The sequence below is a fragment of the Mandrillus leucophaeus genome, unplaced genomic scaffold (assembly GCF_000951045.1).
Source record: "Mandrillus leucophaeus isolate KB7577 unplaced genomic scaffold, Mleu.le_1.0 Scaffold608, whole genome shotgun sequence".
NCBI classification, from domain to species: domain Eukaryota; kingdom Metazoa; phylum Chordata; class Mammalia; order Primates; family Cercopithecidae; genus Mandrillus; species Mandrillus leucophaeus.
Genome location: NW_012106564.1, coordinates 1,123,477 through 1,130,347, shown reverse-complemented (window position 1 = coordinate 1,130,347; position 6,871 = coordinate 1,123,477). Strand labels below are relative to the sequence as shown.

The 6,871-nt window shown below is 43.3% G+C and overlaps 1 protein-coding gene across 2 annotated transcripts in view; it reads left to right on the top strand.

The window, feature by feature from the left end:
• Positions 1 to 204: 204 nt before the first annotated feature.
• The window catches only part of TMEM45A (transmembrane protein 45A), a 109,404-nt gene continuing 102,737 nt past the window's right edge, over positions 205 to 6,871 (top strand). The window contains exon 1 of one of the 2 annotated variants that reach the window (XM_011999896.1): positions 205 to 556. The gene's annotated coding sequence lies outside the window, so the exon portion shown is untranslated. The remainder of the gene's footprint in view (positions 557 to 6,871) is intronic. The other variant, XM_011999895.1, reaches the window with a different exon arrangement.

The window sequence follows — 6,871 nt, the reverse complement described above, 5'->3', positions numbered from 1 at the left end:
TCCCTCTCGGCCCCGAGCCGTCCCGGGCGTGCAGCCGCCGAGTGCCACATCAGCGACGGCGCTGCACTTCCACGTTCCCTTAGGATGCAACCAGCGGGCCTGCGGGAGGGGCGCGCCCGAGGCCCTCAGGAGTGGCGGGTGGCCCGGCCAATCCGCGGCAAGTGAGGAGCCGCGGCCACCAATGAGCTGGGGCTTATGCCAGCCGCGGCCGCCGAGGCTCGTGCCCGGCGGGCGGAACAGATGAAGCACATCTGGACAGCTGTGCTGAGAAGCTGTGCGGCCCCCTTGCGGGCCGACGTCAGCCGAGCACGTCCCCCACGTCCTCTCCTTCTCGCCACTTATTATTTATTCGTTTTCCCAAAGAAGCAACCCAAGTTTAAAACTTTTTCCATCCCTAATGCGAGACGTGGCCGGATCCCATCCAACACACGGTTCAATTTTCATGGGGCTCTGGGATCAAAAGAACAGAAACAGCAACAACAAAAGCCTAGCCGCTGTCTGACTTTAAACTGGCAAAGTGGGAAAAATAAAGCGTTGAGTAAACAGACCAAGTTGGGTAAGTTTTGGATACGTGCTGGATATCATATTTCTCTTGCTGTGATCTCTATCCTGTGTCTTTTGCTGTTCTCACCAGCTTTCTCTTCATCAAGGGGAGAAAAGTAACACTTGCTCTGACAAACGGGACCCTTCTCTCCCATCTCTTCCGTTTCACTAACATTCTAATTTAATTTTTTTGGTTTGCTATTCATTTTTTGTGTGTGTGTGTTAGTTTTAAATATACTGGGAACAGAAATTTGATTGATATCCTGTTGCAAACCTCTAACTCCAAAATTTAATCTATTGATAAATTTATTTCTCTATTTTCTTTCTGTGAAAATACTGTGGACATTTGTAAAGCCAAAATCGTATTCTATCCCTGACTCTGGGACTGTTTTGATGGGAGATTGAGAAAATTATCTGATCTATTCAGAATTAACACGTTTGCTTCTGTTAATAGGGTGTTTAATATAAATTATGTAAAACCTGGATTATGCAAGTAGTTGCTGGATTTTTCACCTAAATCTGGAGGTAGTTGCAAGTCAAATATGTGTATTTTCCGTATTCTCCCATCCATGGTGGGATACCTGAATTCCTTTATAAAAGTTAAAAAACAAACAAACATGTGACAGACCACCTGTGTGTTCATAAACTTATAATCGTATATATGTTATATAGTATATATATACACTATATAGTATAGTATATATACTACATTTATACTAGTATGCGATATAGTATATATACTCTATATATGCTACATTTTTGTTGTTGTTGTTGTTGTTGTTGTTTGTTTTTGAGACAGAGTCTCGCTCTTGTCGCCAAGGCTGGAGTGCAATGGCACGATCTCGGCTCACTGGAACATCTGCCTCCCGGGTTCAAGCGATTCTCCTGACTCAGCCTCCCAAATAGCTGGGGTTACAGATGCCTGCCACTGCGCCCAGCTAATTTTTGGATTTTTAGTAAAGACGGGGTTTCGCCATGTTGGCCAGGCTGGTCTTGAACTCCTGATCTCAGGTTATGTGCCTGCCTTGGCCTCCCAAAGTGCTGGGATTACAGATGTGAACCACTGTACCCAACCTTATAATTGTATATTAAAACAATAACTCTACCAAAATAATATGCAATTGTTATACGTACATGCTTGCAGATAGCTCTGGTATACATTTCAGGATTTAGAAAGAGAATGATGAAAAATATTGAGTTAGGTGAGTAGCCTGAGACCTACTCCATCTGAAACATCTATAATCCCCTCTGTTTAAGCAATGTTTTGGATTTGAAACTTTTGTCTTATGTTATTTACTGTCACGGGAGAGCTGGATAGAATGGATCTTTAAATTTTGGCTCAGAAAGCAGTAGATGGGAATTTAGTACGATAATTAAAAGTTGCAGGCTGGGTGAGGTGGCTCATGCCTGTAATCCCAGCACTTTGGGAGGCCAAGGCAGGTTGATCATGAGGTCAGGAGATCCAGACCATCCTGGCCAACATGGTGAAACACTGTCTCTGCTAAAAATACAAAAATTAGCTGGGTGTGGTGGTGCGTGCCTATAGTCCCAGCAACTCAGGAGGCTGAGGCAAGAGAATCACTTGAACCCAAGGGGCAGAGATTGCAGTGAGCCAAGATCACGCCACTGCACTCCAGCCATCTCCAGCTCTGGTGACAGAGTGAGACTCCGTCTCAAAAAAATAAAAAACAAAAAACAAAAAACAAAAAAAACCAAATCTGAGTGTGTTTTTGATTCAGAAAGGCAATGCATACAAAGTGGATGGAGCAGCTCAAATGATTTGCAGGGAAGCAGGCTTAGAAGGAACAGGGTTGCAGAGAAGCAATGTAAAGAGCCAGCTGGCCTGGTTCAATTCACAGTCCCACAGTAAGTTACCTAGGGTGAGTTACTCAGCCCCCCTGTGCCTCAGCTTCCTCCTCTGTAACATGGAGAGTTTCCTCTTCTCTGGTGAGTTTCCTTCTCAGTTCCGTCCTCTGTAATGTGCTAATAATAATGGCACCTACATCATGGGGTTGTCTCGAGGACTGAGTTAGCATACATTAAACACTTGGAATAGTTCTGGCCCATAGTCCCACAGTATGTCTTTGCTGTTGTACTCACTCTTTGTTACCTTCCTTCCCAGCCTGCGATGTTGCACATGAGTTTCCCCAGCTGCCGTTTTGACTTCTGCTGTAGCAACTGGTATTAACTGAGCGCTGACCACTTGCTAGCCAGCATTGTATGAGGCTATAAGGAGAGTCTTGAATGAGGAGTGAAGTAGAATTGATCTTAGGAAGATCTAGAAGGTTCTGGAAGTGCAGGGGATAGGAAAAGGCCATCTGTTGTAAGATGGCTTCACGGAAGGACTTGTGTTTCTGGGAATGGGTTTTGACAAACAGTTTTGGTTTGGGAATGGGAGGAAGGGAAGGGATTATAGAGGAGCAGGAACATTTTAGGAGGAAGGAGACCCTTTGCAGGGGCAAAGGCACTATGACTGGAAAGTGAGGAGCTATCCTGTGGATGTTGGGACATTGGGATAATCTGTGGGAGGTTAGTTGGAGGAAAGTTTGGAAAGGTGGGAGAGGTGGGAAGGGACGGCGTGAATTACCTGATAAGGACAGAGAGGCTTGGGAGGTAGATTGGTGGGGAGATGGCAAGCCGAACTGTCAGCAGTTACACAGAAGAGGTGTTTCTGGAATAATCCATCTCTGGGGTCCCGTCTCCTCTCTTGCCCAGCATTCTCTTCCCATCTGCTCCACTGCTTCTGTAACCTCCATCCAGGTCCTACAGGTTGGGCAGGCAGGGATGGGCAGTGAGTCTGGGCCCTACGTTTTGGACTCATTCCATGGTGGCTGTCTTGGAGCTCCGCTTAAGTGGTCTGGTGCTCAGGGCAGTTACCCAGGCTGCTTTTTGTTAACAGGCCATGCCCTAAAGTCTTTGACATGGATGTGGTTGTTACAACCCTCCCCATCCACATACACACCCATAGTGTGTGCCGAGTAGCTCTTTCTCATCCTGCTGATAGAATCATCTACTCATATTTTAACACATATAACTTCATAATTTACCACTATTGAAGTAGATAAAAACTGTAATATGCACCTAAGTGAAGGATCAGCTTGGAGTTCCCTTGCTTTCTCTTCCCTGAGAGCATTGTTCTGTGGTAGAGAGGTATGCCTGGCGCTGCTGTTGACCACCAGTGTGACCTCAGGCAAGACATTGAACCCTTGTGGTCCTCCTTGCCATCATCTGTGAAATGATCTCTAAAGGCCCTTTTTCTCTCGGTTGATCATTTATTCTTCTCCCCTGATCCCTGGAACAGTCCATTATTCACATATGGCTATTTCACACATCTATGACTAATATTTTCTGATCACTTAATACATGGTGGACGTTCCAATAATGGTCATGTCCTCCTCACAGTCTCCTGTGAGGGTTGGTACCTATTTGTATCCTGTTTTTCTAGTTGGGGAGACAGGAGCAAAGGAAGTTTAAGAAATTTGCCCAAGATTACATAGTGAACAAGTGGCAGGTGTAGACCCAGTCTAACTTTGGAGCCCAGGTCTTAACCAATGGGCTATACTACCTTAGGTATAATACAGCTATGACTGCTCTTCTTGTTTGTGGTGGTGATAGTTCAGAAGTACATGGTAGGAAGATCATTGGAGAAAGGGCATATTTGGAGATATTTAGTTGATAAAATTTGCCTGGTGGGGCCAGAATATCAGCATGAATCTTGTCTATGAAATGTGCTCCACATGGAAACAGGAGACATTTGGATCTCATTGCAGACATGCACTCTGTCTTTTCACCTTGTTTGAACAAAACCCACATAGCACCTGGTTGTCTAATAGACGCTCAGTACATGTCAGTTGAATAACTGTCCCCTTTGAAAAAGGAAGTTGTGACCGCACTATTTTTATTTAAAAAAATAAATAGAGAAACTATGCAGTTTCTCAAGACTCATGGGAACATGAGGCAGACGCCAGGTAAACATTCTACTCCTGCTTTTGGGGCCTCCCCTTTTCTCTTTTTATTTCTGGAGATGCTGTGGTTTTGAGCTAAGAACTTCTCATGGTGAATATCAATGAAGGGCTATTTTAGGTGTATAGTTATTAATCATACCCATTCTGGATTTGGCATCTATCTTTTTGGGAATTCATTCCTCAAATATTTTGTGTATTGAATCAACTTTAAAATATTCGAAAAATGTTTTAGTTTGCTCTTTATCTAAGGTAGCTGCTCTTTTCAGTATGGCATAGTGACTAAGCACACAGGCTTTGAAGTCAGACTGTGAGGGTTTGAATTCCAGATCTGATTCTTACCAATGTGGCCTCGGGCAAGTCACTTTCCTCTAGACGGTTTTATTACCTGTAAAATGGGGATACGCGTACGCATTACATGAGAAAATCCATGGAGAGCATTCAGTATATTGTCTGGCTCACAGTAAAGCCTGTACATGTAAGCGATTCTTTTTTTATGGTGGTAAAATATTTAATAACATAAAATTTACCATCTTAACCATTTTTAAGTGTACAGTTCAGTGGCATTAAGTACATTCACATTGTTGTTTAACTCTCACCACCATCCATCTCCAGACATTTTTCATCTTCCCAAACTGAAACTTCATACTTATTAAACAATAAATCTCTGTACCCCTTACTTTATCGGCCTCTGGAACCAATATTCTACTTTCTATTTTTATGAATTTGACTATTCTAGGTACCTCATATAAGTGGAATTATATCATATTTATTCTTTTATGTTTAGCTTATTTCATTTAGCAAAATGTCTTCAAGTATCATCCATGTTGTGGTATGTGCCAGAATATCCTTCCTTTTTAAGGTGGAATAATACTTCATTGTATGTATATACCATCTTGTGTTTATCCATTTATTCGTTGGTAGAGGGACTTAGGTTGTTGTCACCTGTGACGGTTAATTATGCATCAACTTGTCTAGGCCACAGTACTGAGCTATTTGGCCAAACATTATTCTAAATGTTTCTTTGAAGGTATTTTTTAGATGATGATATGGTTTGGCTTTGTGTCCCCACCCAAATCTCATCTTGAATTGTAATCCCCATAATCCCCACTTGGAGAGGGAGGGACCTGGTGGGAGGTGATTGGGTCATGGGGATGGTTTCCCCCATGCTGTTCTCGTGATACTGAATGAGTTCTCATGAGATCTGATGGTTTTGTAAGGGGATCTTCCCCTCTTGCTTTCTCGGTTTCCTGCCACCATGCGAAGAAGGTCCTTGCTTCCCCTTTGCCTTCTGCCATGATTGTAAGTTTCCTGAGGCCTCCCCAGCCATGTGGAATTGTAAGTCAATTAAACCTCTTTCTTTTATGAATTACCCAGTCTCGGGTATTTCTTTATAGCAATGAGAAAATGGACTAATACAGATGAGGTTAACATTTAAATTAGTAGACTTTGAACATGGCCGCCATAATGTTGGTAGGCTTCATCTGATCAATTGAAGGCCTCAATTGAAAAAGACTGAATTCCACTCAAGAAGAGAGAATTCTGCCTCCAGACTGCCTTTGAACTTGAGACTACAGCAAGTCTTCCCTGCACCTTCAGTCTGCTAGCCTACCCTGCAGGTTTTGGACTTGCTAGCCTCCACAATTGTGTGACCCAGTTCTCAAAATAAACCTTTCTGTGTATGTGTGTTTTTGTGTGTGTGTACGTCCTGTTGGTTTTGTTTCTCTGGAGAACCCAGGCCCCTAATTAATACACCATCTTTTGGCAGAACCCAGGCCCCTAATTAATACAGCATCTTTTGGCTACTGGGAATAATGCTTCTATAAACATTGGTGTACAAATATCTATTTAAGTTCATGCTTTCAATTATTTTGGGTATACAACCAGAAGTGGAATTGTTGGATCATATGGTAATTATATTTTTAATATTTTGAAGAACCATCCTACTGTTTTTTCACAGCAGATGCACCATTTTATTTTACATTCCCACAGCAATACACAAGGGTCCCAATTTCTCCACATTCTTACCAACACTTGTTATTTTCTGTATTTAATTTAAAAAATGATAGACATCGCCGGGCACGGTGGCTCAAGTCTGTAATCCCAGCACTTTGGGAGGCCGAGAGGGGCGGATCACGAGGTCAGGAGATCGAGACCATTCTGACTAACACGGTGAAACCCCGTCTCTACTAAAAAATACAAAAAACTAGCCGGGCGAGGTGGCGGGCGCCTGTAGTTCCGGCTACTCGGGAGGCTGAGGCAGGAGAATGGCGTAAACCTGGGAGGAGGAGCTTGCAGTGAGCTGAGATCTGGCTACTGCACCCCAGCCTTGGCGACAGAGCCAGACTCCATCTCAAAAAAAAAAA